Genomic DNA, 12,771 nt, shown 5'->3' with positions numbered 1-12,771 from the left:
AAAGTCAAGCTCGACTGCTCCTCTGAACCAACTTTTGAAATAAAAGATTTGGGGGTTTTTAAAGAAACACTAAGTTTATATGAAAGGCTTTGCCGCAATAACTTTTTCAAAGGATATTAAGCTCAAGTTGTCCACAAGAAGAGTGTGGCAGAGGGGAGCTTTAGCTTTGAAAGTTGGGCTTTTTTTCTGAGAGCTCCTTCTTGGTGTACAAGTTACCTGCTGTTAGTTGCACCGCTATTGAATCAGGAGTGTTACAGAATAAACTTGCCTAAATGAGGCAGAAGTTCCTTCTTAACTCCATACATGTGGTTCGGATAAATACATTCTTATTTCCTCTTTTATATTCCCTAGGATTTTTCCTCTGGCAAAATGGGATGTTTCAATGGACACTCTTTAAGATCAATGAGAAAAAACATGCCGCCCTGTTCAGACTCTAGCTTTGACAAAAGCATGGAAATATTAAGTGAAAACGTCAATCGAAGACACTTTACAAGGTATTGTATTTCCAGGTGTTCAATCTCTGTTCAATTTATAGAATGAAAAGTGAAAGCATGCACGAGTCACATCACGATACACCTACAGCTAAAAATCTGCAGAGGGATACGATTATGTTAATACCAGTGCCAGTATCTTAGAACTGGAATCCCTCTTCTTAGTAGAAGTCTTCTGCTTGTATAAAAAACATGTGTATCTTCCCAACTCCTTTGAGATCTCTCCTCCGCTTTGATTACTGAGATGTTATTTGTGCCGTTGAGACTTCAAGGTTAGCAGGTTAGGAAATGTCTGTCCTTATGGAATTGTGCATACGGTATGCAGCAGACATCTGAATCCTTGTGGTCCACAGGCTTTTTTTTGCATGATGCGGAGCACCGGATTGTAAACTTGGTGAAGTTCCCCAGTCTTGAGGGGGAACTATACACTGCAATACGATATGATATGCTATAATACAAAAATTGTAATACAACAATTCTTTTCTCCTTTTCTCTGTCTTCTTTCTTAACGTAGGCAGTTGGCAAAGCCGAAATCAGACCCAAAAAAAGAAGAATATAAAGAAGGTAAGTAGTGATAATTCCTTAGGATTCCTTTCTAGCCTGGTTTCTGAGAAGGATTGTCTTTGGTCACTCTATTGAACTTGGCTCCCAAAACTTCTGAACTCATCAGCCAAAATCAGCTGAAGTTGTGAGAATAGGTACCTCAAAGGCAGTGAATTTCCTATGAGTTGTATGAAGAGAGGTAGGTGCAAACAGGAGGATATGCTATTAATTCCTTGCAGGCTTGGGGAGAACGCAGTGTGAATCCCAGCCTGCTCTTAGGCACTGGAGAATCTGTTCCTTGGCTTGGGTTTCTTCGTGACATGGATTTTCTGGAGTCTGCAGGACACAAATTGATTGAAAATCAATCGTTCTTGCAAATAGGAGGGAATATTGCAGTATTCTATGTGAGTTAAAAAGTAATTCAGTCATGAGAAGCACAAACCCACAGACATGAGGAAGGTGTCCCTGAAGTTCAGCGATTTACCTTGGAACCGAATTGCGGCGCGGAGCACACGAACAGGCTTGGTGCCGTGAAGCTGCTTGCTGGCAGCTGGGAAAATCTGTTATTTGCAGGCAGAATCCTGCCAGGCGCAGGCTGAACATGGGAATGTTATAGTTGAATTGAGACAAATAGAGTCCAAAGTAAATCCAATCTGTATTTATTAAGGTAGGAAAGCAAAAGCAGCGCTGGGCGGCCGGGGAGTCGCAGCTCCACCAAAGGCTCGCGAATTCAAACAAGCTAAACAGCCCCCTTTATAGGTTGATTTTCGCGCCTTTCGGCTTTTTCGGTTATCGTGGCTCCTCCAAGTCTGGGTAGTTTGTTACAGAGATACGAGTTGTCATAGTAACATAGCACTGCAATTTGCAACATTTTGGTTAAACCTCACCAAACAGGATGTTCTCTGGTGCAGAATGGTGCAGAAAGATTGCCTTTTCTCGTCCAACCCAATTTGATCACCAAATTACCTCCAATTACTTATTACAATCCCCCCTTTTTTTTTTTTATAAGTAATTTGTTGATCAAATCTAGACAACACTTCACAGGCCGCGTCCAATTCAGGCTCCAATTCTGACTATCAATAGGATAACAACTTTTCTTGTCCCCACGGTTCGGTACCTCTCTGCCTTCCTCGTCTACTCTTTAGCAGAGAGCAACGGGATATTAATATCTTCTCGGCAGCAGCAGGTAGTCTTCAGGGGAATTTAGCTGTTATCCTGTTAATAATTTAGAGTGAGTTATCTCTCAAATATATTTCCACCTGTTTGGTTGTTGGGCCCATTTCTAGGCAAATCTTATAGCACACTGTACAATAAAGTTGTCTCTTAAATGAAACACTGTCTCTTAAATGAAAGACAGGACCATTTACAATTTAAACATTGGCAAACAACCCAACATAAATGCCCGGGTTTCAAGCAGGGTATTCCCCGGAAATCTATTTTCACAACAAAAGGGAAAAACCTGAGGGATTCCTATTAGTTTGTATAGTCCACCCCCCCATTTGGTCAGGTATCCTTTCTTCACTTCAAGGTGACTCGTAGTGTATTTGGAACCACTGATCTGGAGTGATTCATTTACCGGTCTCGTTTTTTCTTATCTTCATTCGGAGGTCTCCTGGTTCCGACGTTACAGTCCACCTTTCTGGGAAGATAGGTCCCTTAATTCTGCTGGCATGAGTCCACCCTTTTTCCGCTGTTCGTACAGCTGTATCTGTGGTAAGTAGAACAACAAAGGGTCCTTCCCAACGAGGCGTCAGGGAGGCTTCTTTCCAGGTTTTGATTAGTACCTGGTCTCCAGGCTGGATTCGGTGTATGGAAATGTCCAAGGGAGGTCTTTGTACTACCAAACCTTTCTTTCTTAGTTCTTGTCTCCTTTTTGTCAGTTCTAAAATATATTCTGTTAAAATTTTATCTTCGACCTTCGGGTGCTCTACTAATAATCCAAAGTCATAAGGCATCCCATACAACATTTCAAAGGGGGATATACCAGTATCTGTCCTTGGTTGAGTTCTAATGTAAAGCAAGGTCAGCGATAGACATTTAACCCAATTCAATTTTGTTTCCACCATAAGCTTGGTTAGGTGTTTCTTTATTTCCCCATTCATTCTTTCTACTTTCCCGGAACTCTGTGGGTGCCAGGGAGTATGGTATTCCCATTTTGTACCAAACAATTCAGTTGTTTCTTTAATTATTTTGGACGTAAAATGTGGGCCTCGGTCTGAGTCAATTACCGCAATAGTTCCATACCTTGGAATAATTTCTTCCAAGAGAATTTTAATAACTGTCTTTGCAGTAGCCCTTACCACTGGAAAGGCTTCTACAAAGTGCGTAAGATGATCAACCAAGACTAATAAATACTGATATCTCCCAACCTTCGGCAATTCAGTAAAATCCACCTGTATTTTCTCAAAGGGTCTTTTAGCCAGTTCGCGACCTCCCTGAACCTTTTCCCTAAGTTGTCGTTTATTCACTTTGTGACAGGTTAAACATCCCTCTAAAATCTTTTTAGCTAGACCATATACTCCAACACAGGCATAGTTTGTTTCGAACTGGTCTACTAAAGCCTGAATTCCCCAATGGGTTTTATGGTGTAATTTATTCAGTATTCCCCTAGAAGAATTTCTCTGCCATCTGGTAGCAGCCATTTATCACCATCTCTTTTTGCTCCAATTTGTTTTAGTTTATCCAATTCCTGGAGAGTGAAAGCCTTATCTATTTTTCCTCTTACTGTGTGGGTTAGTCCCTTCTGATGTCCCTTTACATGGACTATAGCTATCTTTAGTGGACCCCTTAAAGCCTTTAATACCTCTTGGATTAGTTTTTCATGTACTAATCTCTTTCCCTGGGTGTTAATTAAGCCTCTCTCCTCCCAAATTTTTCCAAAAGTATGTACCACCCCAAAGGCATATTTTGAATCGGTATAAATGGTTCCAATTTTATTCTCCAAAAGTTTTAGTCCTCTCAGTATGGCTTATAACTCACACACTTGTGCGGACCAAGCTTTACTTAATGGTCTTGATTCTTTTATCTGAAAGGTGCACCCATCCACAATAGCATATCCCGATTTCCGTTGTCCTTCAACCACTCGTGAGGAGCCATCCACAAATAATTTTTCTCCATCGTCTAATTCATCCTCCTCCAAATCCTCCCTTATCTTAGTCTGCAAATTTATTAGTTGGAGACAATCATGTGTCAAATCTTCTCTAGGTTCTCCGTATAAAAATTGGGCAGGATTCTGAATAGAGGTTGTTTCCATTTCTAACCTAGGGGAGTTAATCAAAATTCCCTCATATTTTAGTAATCGACTGTCCGTAAGCCACTTATCAGCTCGTTGTTGCAATACTCCTCGAATGTTGTGGGGGGTGTATACCTTTAGTTCACCTCCCAAGGTGACCTTTCCAACCTCTTCTACCAGTAACGCAGTGGCCACTATTGCTTGTAAACAAGTGGGCCACCCGCGGCTTACAGGATCTAGTATTTTAGAATAATATCCTACAGGCTTTCTCTGTCCTGCCCACCCTTGGGTCAGGACCCCATAGGCTGTCCCGTTTTCCACATTGATAAAAAGTTGAAAGGGTTTACGGATATCTGGTAAACTGAGGACAGGTGCCTCTACCAGGTCTCTTTTCATGTTTTCCCAACGCTCCTCATCTTCAAGGGTCCATTTTACTAACCCGTTCTTAGTTAGTTTTTCATACAAAAATTTTACTTTACTGCTGTAATTTTCTATCCACTGTCGCCCAATACCCTAATAATCCCAATAACTGTCTTATCTGTCTTTTATTAGTGGGCGCTGTTAGAGACAAAATTCCTTTCACTCTTTCAGGATCTAATTTTTTTGTGTCACTTCGTGAGCCAATGCCCCAAATATTTTTACCTCTTTTTCAGTAAACTGCAATTTGGACTTAGAGACCTTCAATCCCTTAAGGCCTAAAAGCAAAATAGTCTCTACATTCTTTTTCTAAGGGACAGGCCCAAAAAGCATCCTTTAAATCTATAACACTATACCATTTATAGTCTGGACTTAACCGATTAAGTATAGTGTGCGGGTTAGCTACCACAGGAAACCGGGTAATGGTACGTTTGTTTATAGCTCTCAGATCTTGTACTAAGCGATAGGACCCATCTGGCTTCTTTATGGGCAATATGGGAGTATTGTGAGGAGACATACAGGGTTCTAAAAGCCCTTGGGCCAAAAGCCTCTCAATTATTGGCTGTAACCCTTCTCTCCCTTCTCTGGACATGGGATACTGTTTTATCCTAATTGGCTGGTCTGGGTCTTTTATAGAGATAGTGATCGGTTCGATATTTAATTTTCCCACCAATCCTGGGCTATACCAAGTTTCTGGATTAATCTTGGCTTTATCTTCTGCAGTTAATAAGCATAATCTTACTTTTAATTTCTCCTGATCTACTTCCAAATTAATTCCTAATTCCACCATCAGATCTCGTCCCAAAAGATTATACTCAGCTTCTGGGACCAGTAAAAATGTTCCCATTCCATATTTATTGGGGGCTTCTATTGCTACATTTCTTATTAGGGGCACCTTGAAAGGTTCCCCCTTCGCGCCAATTACTTGGAGTTTATCCTTTGATTCAACACATCCAAATGGTAATTTTTGGACGGTTGATCTTTCAGCGCCTGAGTCCACGAGGAACTCGAACACTTCATGCTGAGGACCTAATTTCAATTTTATCAAGGGCTCGGTAACCTTAGGGGTCCCCAGCAAATAGAGCCCCTGACCCCCCTAATCTTCCTTAAAAATCTCCTCATCCTGTATTCTTTTCCGACAATTCCTCTGCAGATGTCCCTTCCTGTGACAATAAAAACATTCCATGTCCTGTAGACCAAGTCTCTTCTGTTTCAGTTCTATTGGGCCCTTCCGGGGACTTTCTCCTCTTCTGCCCTGATTTTGCCCTTCCCTTACAGCAGCCATCAAGATTCTGGCATGTTTCTTCTGATTTTCTTCTTCCCTTCTCACATACACCTTCTGAGCTTCTCGTAATAATTCATCTAACCCTCTTTCCTGCCAATCTTCTATTTTCTCTAACTTCTTCCTTATATCCATCCAAGATTTAGCTACAAATTGAGTTTTCAGCAGGACTTGACCCACTTGGCTATCGGGGTCTAACCCAGAATATAGCTGCAAACTCTTTCTCAATCTCTCCAGCCATTCAGTGGGGGTTTCATCTTTCCTCTGTTGTTCATTAAAGGCCTTATTAATACTTTTCCCTCTAGGTACAGAATCTCTAATCCCCTGAATTATCATATCCCGGAGATCAACCATGTTATTTCTATGTGCAGGGTCTTGATTGTCCCAATGGGGCCGCTGTAGGGGCCATTTTACATCTCCGGCGGGACCATGCTGATGCCTCTGATCCCAATGTCTCATGCCTGCTGTTCTAATCATCCCACGCTCTTCATTTGTGAACAAGATCTTCAAAATAGACTCCATCTCGTCCCAAGTGTAAATGTTGGGTCCGAGGAATTGATCAAAATGTTCTGCTACGCCTAATGGGTCCTCTAACAAGTGTCCCATTTCTTTCTTAAATTCCCTCACATCCCCGGAGCTGAGAGGTACAGATACAAATCCGACTCCGGGTTGTGCCCCCCCCATAGCGGTTTCCCTTAACGGATACAATAAATTTTCCTCTCTTCTCTCTCTAGTTTGACTTCTAGTTATTATTCGATTAGAAGGAGGAGCATCTTCCCCAGGGTCTGGGGGTGCTGTTGGAGGGAGATCCTGCTCAAATTCTTGTGGTAGCGGAGGAGGGGGAACATAGGGTGGGGGAGACGCTGGAGGTTCGTCTATATCCCACTTTTTTTTCTTATCATTTTTCTTTTCTTTCAATGGAAACAAATTAGTGTTCTGAGCCGTGCCCAGAATCCATAAAAAGGCATATTCAGTCTCCTCCTTATTAAATGGTTGTTTGTTGTTAACATATATATTTAATTGTTGACATATCCAATCCTCCAAAGATCCATAAATTGGCCAATATAAATCTTTTCTTATTTGTTTTCCTCCCCATATTTTCATACAATAATGGACCATTTTCTCCTTAGACTTCCCTTCTCGGTAAGGGGTATCATCCCAATATTGAATCATTTGACCTAAAGGGCTATCTTGGGGTATGTCAGGGAGCCCACCCCCACCCCGTATCTCCTGCATGGAAACAGAAGCCTTACTTTCCTCCTGTCCCATCTTCCGAAAGTGCCTTCTCTCACTCGAAATTCACTCGCTTCCCTCCGTTCGTGGCCCACGCCCTCGCGGACAATGGGAACCGCACTATTAGGAGGTCCACACTCGCTTCGCCCGGCGGACTACTAAGCCCAGTGGACGTCTCAGTCACTCGCACTCCGGGTACCCAAACCCGACCGAACGGAACCGCAATATATTTACTCACTCCCGAGTCTTCATCCGGCTCTTCGTGCACAAAAATTACGGGAAATGCAGGATCTCTTTTCTTTTCTTTTCTCTTTTTTTTTTTTTTTTTTTTTTTTTTTTTTTTTTTGCTTTCCTATCTCAGTTCGGAAAATCCAGGTGAGCTAAGTCGGAATCTCCTCCGGGACCATCCGAGGATGGGGCGCCCTCCCAGAGTTGAAGTCCGAGTCGGCTGTCTGGATCCGAGTCACGGCACCAAATTTGTTATAGTTGAATTGAGACAAATAGAGTCCAAAGTAAATCCAATCTGTATTTATTAAGGTAGGAAAGCAAAAGCAGCGCTGGGCGGCCGGGGAGTCGCAGCTCCACCAAAGGCTCGCGAATTCAAACAAGCTAAACAGCCCCCTTTATAGGTTGATTTTCGCGCCTTTCGGCTTTTTCGGTTATCGTGGCTCCTCCAAGTCTGGGTAGTTTGTTACAGAGATACGAGTTGTCATAGTAACATAGCACTGCAATTTGCAACATTTTGGTTAAACCTCACCAAACAGGATGTTCTCTGGTGCAGAATGGTGCAGAAAGATTGCCTTTTCTCGTCCAACCCAATTTGATCACCAAATTACCTCCAATTACTTATTACAGGAAGGGGCCTGAAATGCACTTTGTCTGTAGTTATTCAGGTTCTAATTGTGCTCTACTTTCTCATTGACCTCTCTTAATTATTTTAATGACAGTGTGTGGTGGCTTGACCCTGGCTGGAGGGCAGGTGCCCACCAAAGCCGCTCTATCATTGTCCGTCCTCAGCTGGATGAATGTAATGAAAGGCTTGTGGGTTGAGATAAGGACAGGGAGAGATCACTCACCAATTACAGTCATGGGCAAAACAGACTCAACTCGGGAAAATTAATTTCTTACCAATCAAATCGGTGTTGAGTAAGGAGAAATAAACCCAAATCTTAAAACACCTTCCCCCCCCGACCCCCCGCCTTCTTCCCAGGCTCAATTTCACTCCTGATTTCTCTCCCTCCTTTCCCCCCACCAGCGGCACAGGGGGACGGGGAATGGGGGTTGTGATCAGTTCCTCACATGTCTCTGCCACTCCTTCCTCCTTAGAGGGAGTACTCCTCACACTCTTCCCCTGATCCAGCGTGGGGTCCCTCCTATGGGAGACAGTCCTCCACCACCGTCTCCAACACGAGTCCTTCCCACGGGGCACAGTCCTTCACGAACTGCTCCAGCGTGGGTCCCTTCCACGGGGTGCAGTCCTTCAGGAATAGACAGCTCCAGCGCGGGTCCCCCTGTAGCCCTGCCCCGCTACCAAAACTTTGCCATGCAAACCCAGGACATAGTGCAAGTAACGAACCTGTGGCAAAGGATGCTGCGTGGTAAGTACTGGGCAGATGTTGTTTTAAAGCAGCAAGCGTTTGAGCTCTTTGATATTGGGGCGTTTATCTGGAGACATTTCTTATCTTCTAGAGCTTTTGTGTCACGATGCAGAAAATGAAAGTGATGTATGCTTAAACAGTGTACTAAAACTATGCATCTTAAGAAGAGACTTCCCACATAAACATTTTTTAAAAAACCAAACTATCAGATACAATTTTACATGAATGGAGTGAAAACACCTTAGAGAGACCTATTTCTTGTTTTCACTTTTCCAGAAAGAAGTAACTGGAATAAACTTGCCTCCTGCATGAAACAAAAACTGCGTGTTTGTTTTCATCAGACTGGCTTTCTAGACTAATAAAAAGTTGCTATACAAGTCGTGCTTTTAACATAAGTCATTTAAGTTGAATGCTGTGGTCGTGACAATAACTTCTAATTCAGTGTTTAAAGAAAAAATCCACGGCAGATTTTTTTTACATTTTACTAGAATAACGGTGAAATAAAGGGAATAACATATGTTCTGTCTCAAAATATTTCATACATTAACGTATTTTAGTCAACAGGACACTGAAGACTAGAGCTGATGCAAAAGCTGCAGAACAAGTCCATGAAGAAAATGGGGATTTGGAGGTCCGCCGAAGCTGCAGGCTTTGACAAAGCCATTACACCACTACAAATCAATCTGTTTTATTTGACAAACTTATAACAGAGTGAGTGAGATTTTTGTCATCATCTTGCAAAGCTACTAAAATGAGCCTTACTAGCAAGCCTTTGTGCTATGGCATAGTATCAGCTAGCACCTTTCTCCTTCTTTTGACAACAGAAAAAGGTATTACTGTTCCTGGTAGCAAGAGCTAAATGTATTCAGTGGTTAGGCTGAGACTACATATAGGATATGGCCTTGTGATACCTGCTGGGCTCAGGTGCCCTCCACTGCAGAGTCCCACCAGGGTGGCACGGCTCGGAACTTGCAGGATGTTGTTAAGCAACCTCTGGTAACATTCCATTGCTGTTGGTCAGGTAGGGTGTCCTCCTCTGCCTCTGCCTCTGCCTGTGCCAGTATGTCCTGTAATTATTGTTAATACAGTGATTTAGGTAACGTGTGGGCCTTTGTCCTTCGCAGCCAAGCTGTTTAACCCGAGTCTTTTGGAAATAGATGCTTGTGGCTGTTTAAGACTTCCAGGTTGGAGAGTGTGTGTGTGTGTGTGTGTGTGTGTGAGGATGTATTTGGGAAGTGCTTCACGTGTAAAGAGTTTGGGCACAGCCAATGTTTAAATTGGCCCCCGGTGTCTTCATTTTGTGACTGCCAGCTGCAGAGAGATCTTCATACTAGAGCACCTTCTATGTACGGGCTGGGTGGGTTTATGTGTTGTCTTGTGAACCAAAACACTCACTTTACGGTGTGACTTTCAGTAGATTTAACTTGCCCTCTAAATCGATTTTCTTAGCATCAGAAGCGCCTTCATTTTTAATTAACTTTTCTTCCATGCTTATGAATATTTGTCTAATGCTCGGTTGAGTTGAGATACTGAGGAAAGTTGGATACAGCCAAAGTGACGTAGTCCTAGTGTTTCTGCCTCTCTGTCCATGGCTTAATGACCTTTGTGAAGCCCAAATTGACCTTGTTTTCTGAAAAGTTTGTGAACTGGAACAGGAGCGGGATGGGGTTTTTTCCAGCATATACAGTCATGGGAAATCAACATGAAACTTAAATTACAGTTAAGAGAAGAATAAGCAACCTGTTGTCTGAGGAAGGCTGTGAACTAAACATGACTTAATGCTATCATGCAGAGCAACTGAAGCGCTATTAAAAACTGCTATAATTTCTTTCTGTTACATTACTATGATCTTCAGAATTCTTTTTTCCTACTAAATTAGATTCTTTTTTTTTTTTTTTTTTTACTGTGTTCAGTGAGAGGGGAAAATAAACCCGAAAACAGTGTCTGCAAATCCTCAATCGCTTGTTCTTAACTCTCTCTCTAAAAAAGTAAACATTTGACCTGATTTTTAAGTAGTGTTAAAAAACTTGGTTAAGCGTCAACGACTCTTACTTTGTGCATACTCTATTAAAATGTCATGCTGATTATGTGTACTGTTTTAAATATTTTTGTTTGTACTTGCCTATCTTTGTTCTTACATGTCAACTTTTTGTCGTAGTACTGCAGAAGCAGTCTTGCGAAAAATGGATGACATGGAGAAGATGCGTAGACGGCGAATGATGGAAGACCTTGGGGTGTTCCACGATGTAGGAGATACTAATCTGTTTTACTCTTTTTGTATAAGTAGTGTATTCCACATAGGGAAATTATTTAGTTGTGATTTTAATTTAGCTGAAATAACTTATTCCAAAGAATAGTGTAGTCTACAATAACATTTGGTTTTGCTCTCTAATTATAGTTTAACATCTTACTGTTATGGTCACGCTCCAGATACACTCGAAGGGTGGGTGGAGGAAAAATCTTCAGAAGACATGAAAAAGCAGTACTATGCTGAAATACATGTCTTATACTACACTTTCTGAATGGCCTTATGATTTTTGAATGGAGGCTGTTTACAAACAGCTGTTTCAGGGCTTGGGTTTTCACTTCAAATCTTACTAAAAACTGAATTCGTCGATGTCTGATTTATCTGTGTTTGGTTTTGTGCCAGCCTGGCCTGTGAGCTTAAGAAGTCCTCTGTCCCTAGATGAACTGAGGTTAAAATTATATACAGCAATCATATTTCCTCTTAGTTTTGCTCAATAAATTAAGTTCTGCTGTCCTCTTGAATGACAGGCACTTCATTTTTTAAACATCTTCATAGCCTGCTTTCACAGGTTTTTGCTTAGATCTAAATTACTTTTTTTTTTTTTTTTAATGAAACCAGAATTGTCCATAGTACTTTGTCCATCATGTCTCAAATGCCCATATGTGGGTTTTGGGTTTTTTTTTTTATCTGCTAGAAATTGCTTTTTCCTGGGTTCTTGGATTATTAACCTGTGATTAATTGATACACTCGGTTTTGTATTTAAGTATTTAACTATCACATGTACAAAACCCTATTTTAGAGCAGAAATTCTTGTTATCAATCCTGGGTGCCAGAATGATGTTCCTGTTCTCCCGTACCTTAATTTAATCTTTTGTGTACATGGAGTGCTTTGATAATGTTACTGTATAGGCACTAAATATGCCCATGTCAGGTTTTCTGCATGTTTGTGACTGATCCTTCTTGTTTCTTTTATTTAGGAGAACCTCGATATGTATGCACAAGGAAAGAAAGAAATCCAAAGAGCTGACAAAGAAATAGCTGATAATCAAGGTGGCATTGTAGGTTAGTTCTGGTTTAAATTTTTTTTACTATGCTCTAGCCAAGAGCCTTGTCTTAAACAATTGAGATGAGCTGAACTACTGAGTATTTTTCTTCTGTTAAAAGAATCTGTGTTGCTATTGACATTACAAGCCATAGTCACGGACTCTAGAGCTGCACTGTAGTGAGCTCAGAACAGGTATTGGGAGGAAAAAAAACCAGTGCTTTTCCAAAATGCTGACAGGATAAAAGGCAACAGATGGCTGTGGACGGGTGGGAATAGAGAGAAACGGACAGTATTCCTCAGAATGAGAAAGAGTGATCTTGCTGCAGCAGGAGCATGACAGTTTTCACGGTTTTGAGCAGCACAGCAAGACTTTTCAGGCAGGCAGGCTGCCAGATGAGTATGGAAAGCTCCTCCAGAGTGTGACGATCAGCAGGGGAGAAGATAGTGGTGTTCATTTTTGTGTTTAGCAGGTAGTCGGTGGAAGCTGCTGTCTGGGCCTGTAATTAGGAGCTGTCATCCCGGCACTCAGTGGGAAATAACATGAGGAATAAGGTGAAATTGTAAAAGGCCATATTAACTTTATGTTTGGAGTGAGGGGGAAGAACCTCTAAGGTTTTAAGGAGAAGGATAGTTGTGATTAAGGCAGTCAGTCCAACAATCCTTGTAGGAGATTTCTGGATGG

The 12,771-nt window shown here is 41.7% G+C and overlaps 1 long non-coding RNA gene across 1 annotated transcript; it reads left to right on the top strand.

Moving 5' to 3' along the window:
• Positions 1-361: 361 nt before the first annotated feature.
• LOC129201228 (uncharacterized) lies at positions 362-9,475 on the top strand. Its single transcript, XR_008575306.1, has 3 exons — positions 362-494; positions 1,006-1,055; positions 9,354-9,475. It is a non-coding gene; the product is annotated as an uncharacterized LOC129201228 (long non-coding RNA).
• Positions 9,476-12,771: the final 3,296 nt, after the last annotated feature.

The sequence above is a fragment of the Grus americana genome, unplaced genomic scaffold (genome assembly GCF_028858705.1).
Source record: "Grus americana isolate bGruAme1 unplaced genomic scaffold, bGruAme1.mat scaffold_859, whole genome shotgun sequence".
NCBI classification, from domain to species: domain Eukaryota; kingdom Metazoa; phylum Chordata; class Aves; order Gruiformes; family Gruidae; genus Grus; species Grus americana.
This window is presented reverse-complemented; position numbering and strand designations above follow the sequence as displayed.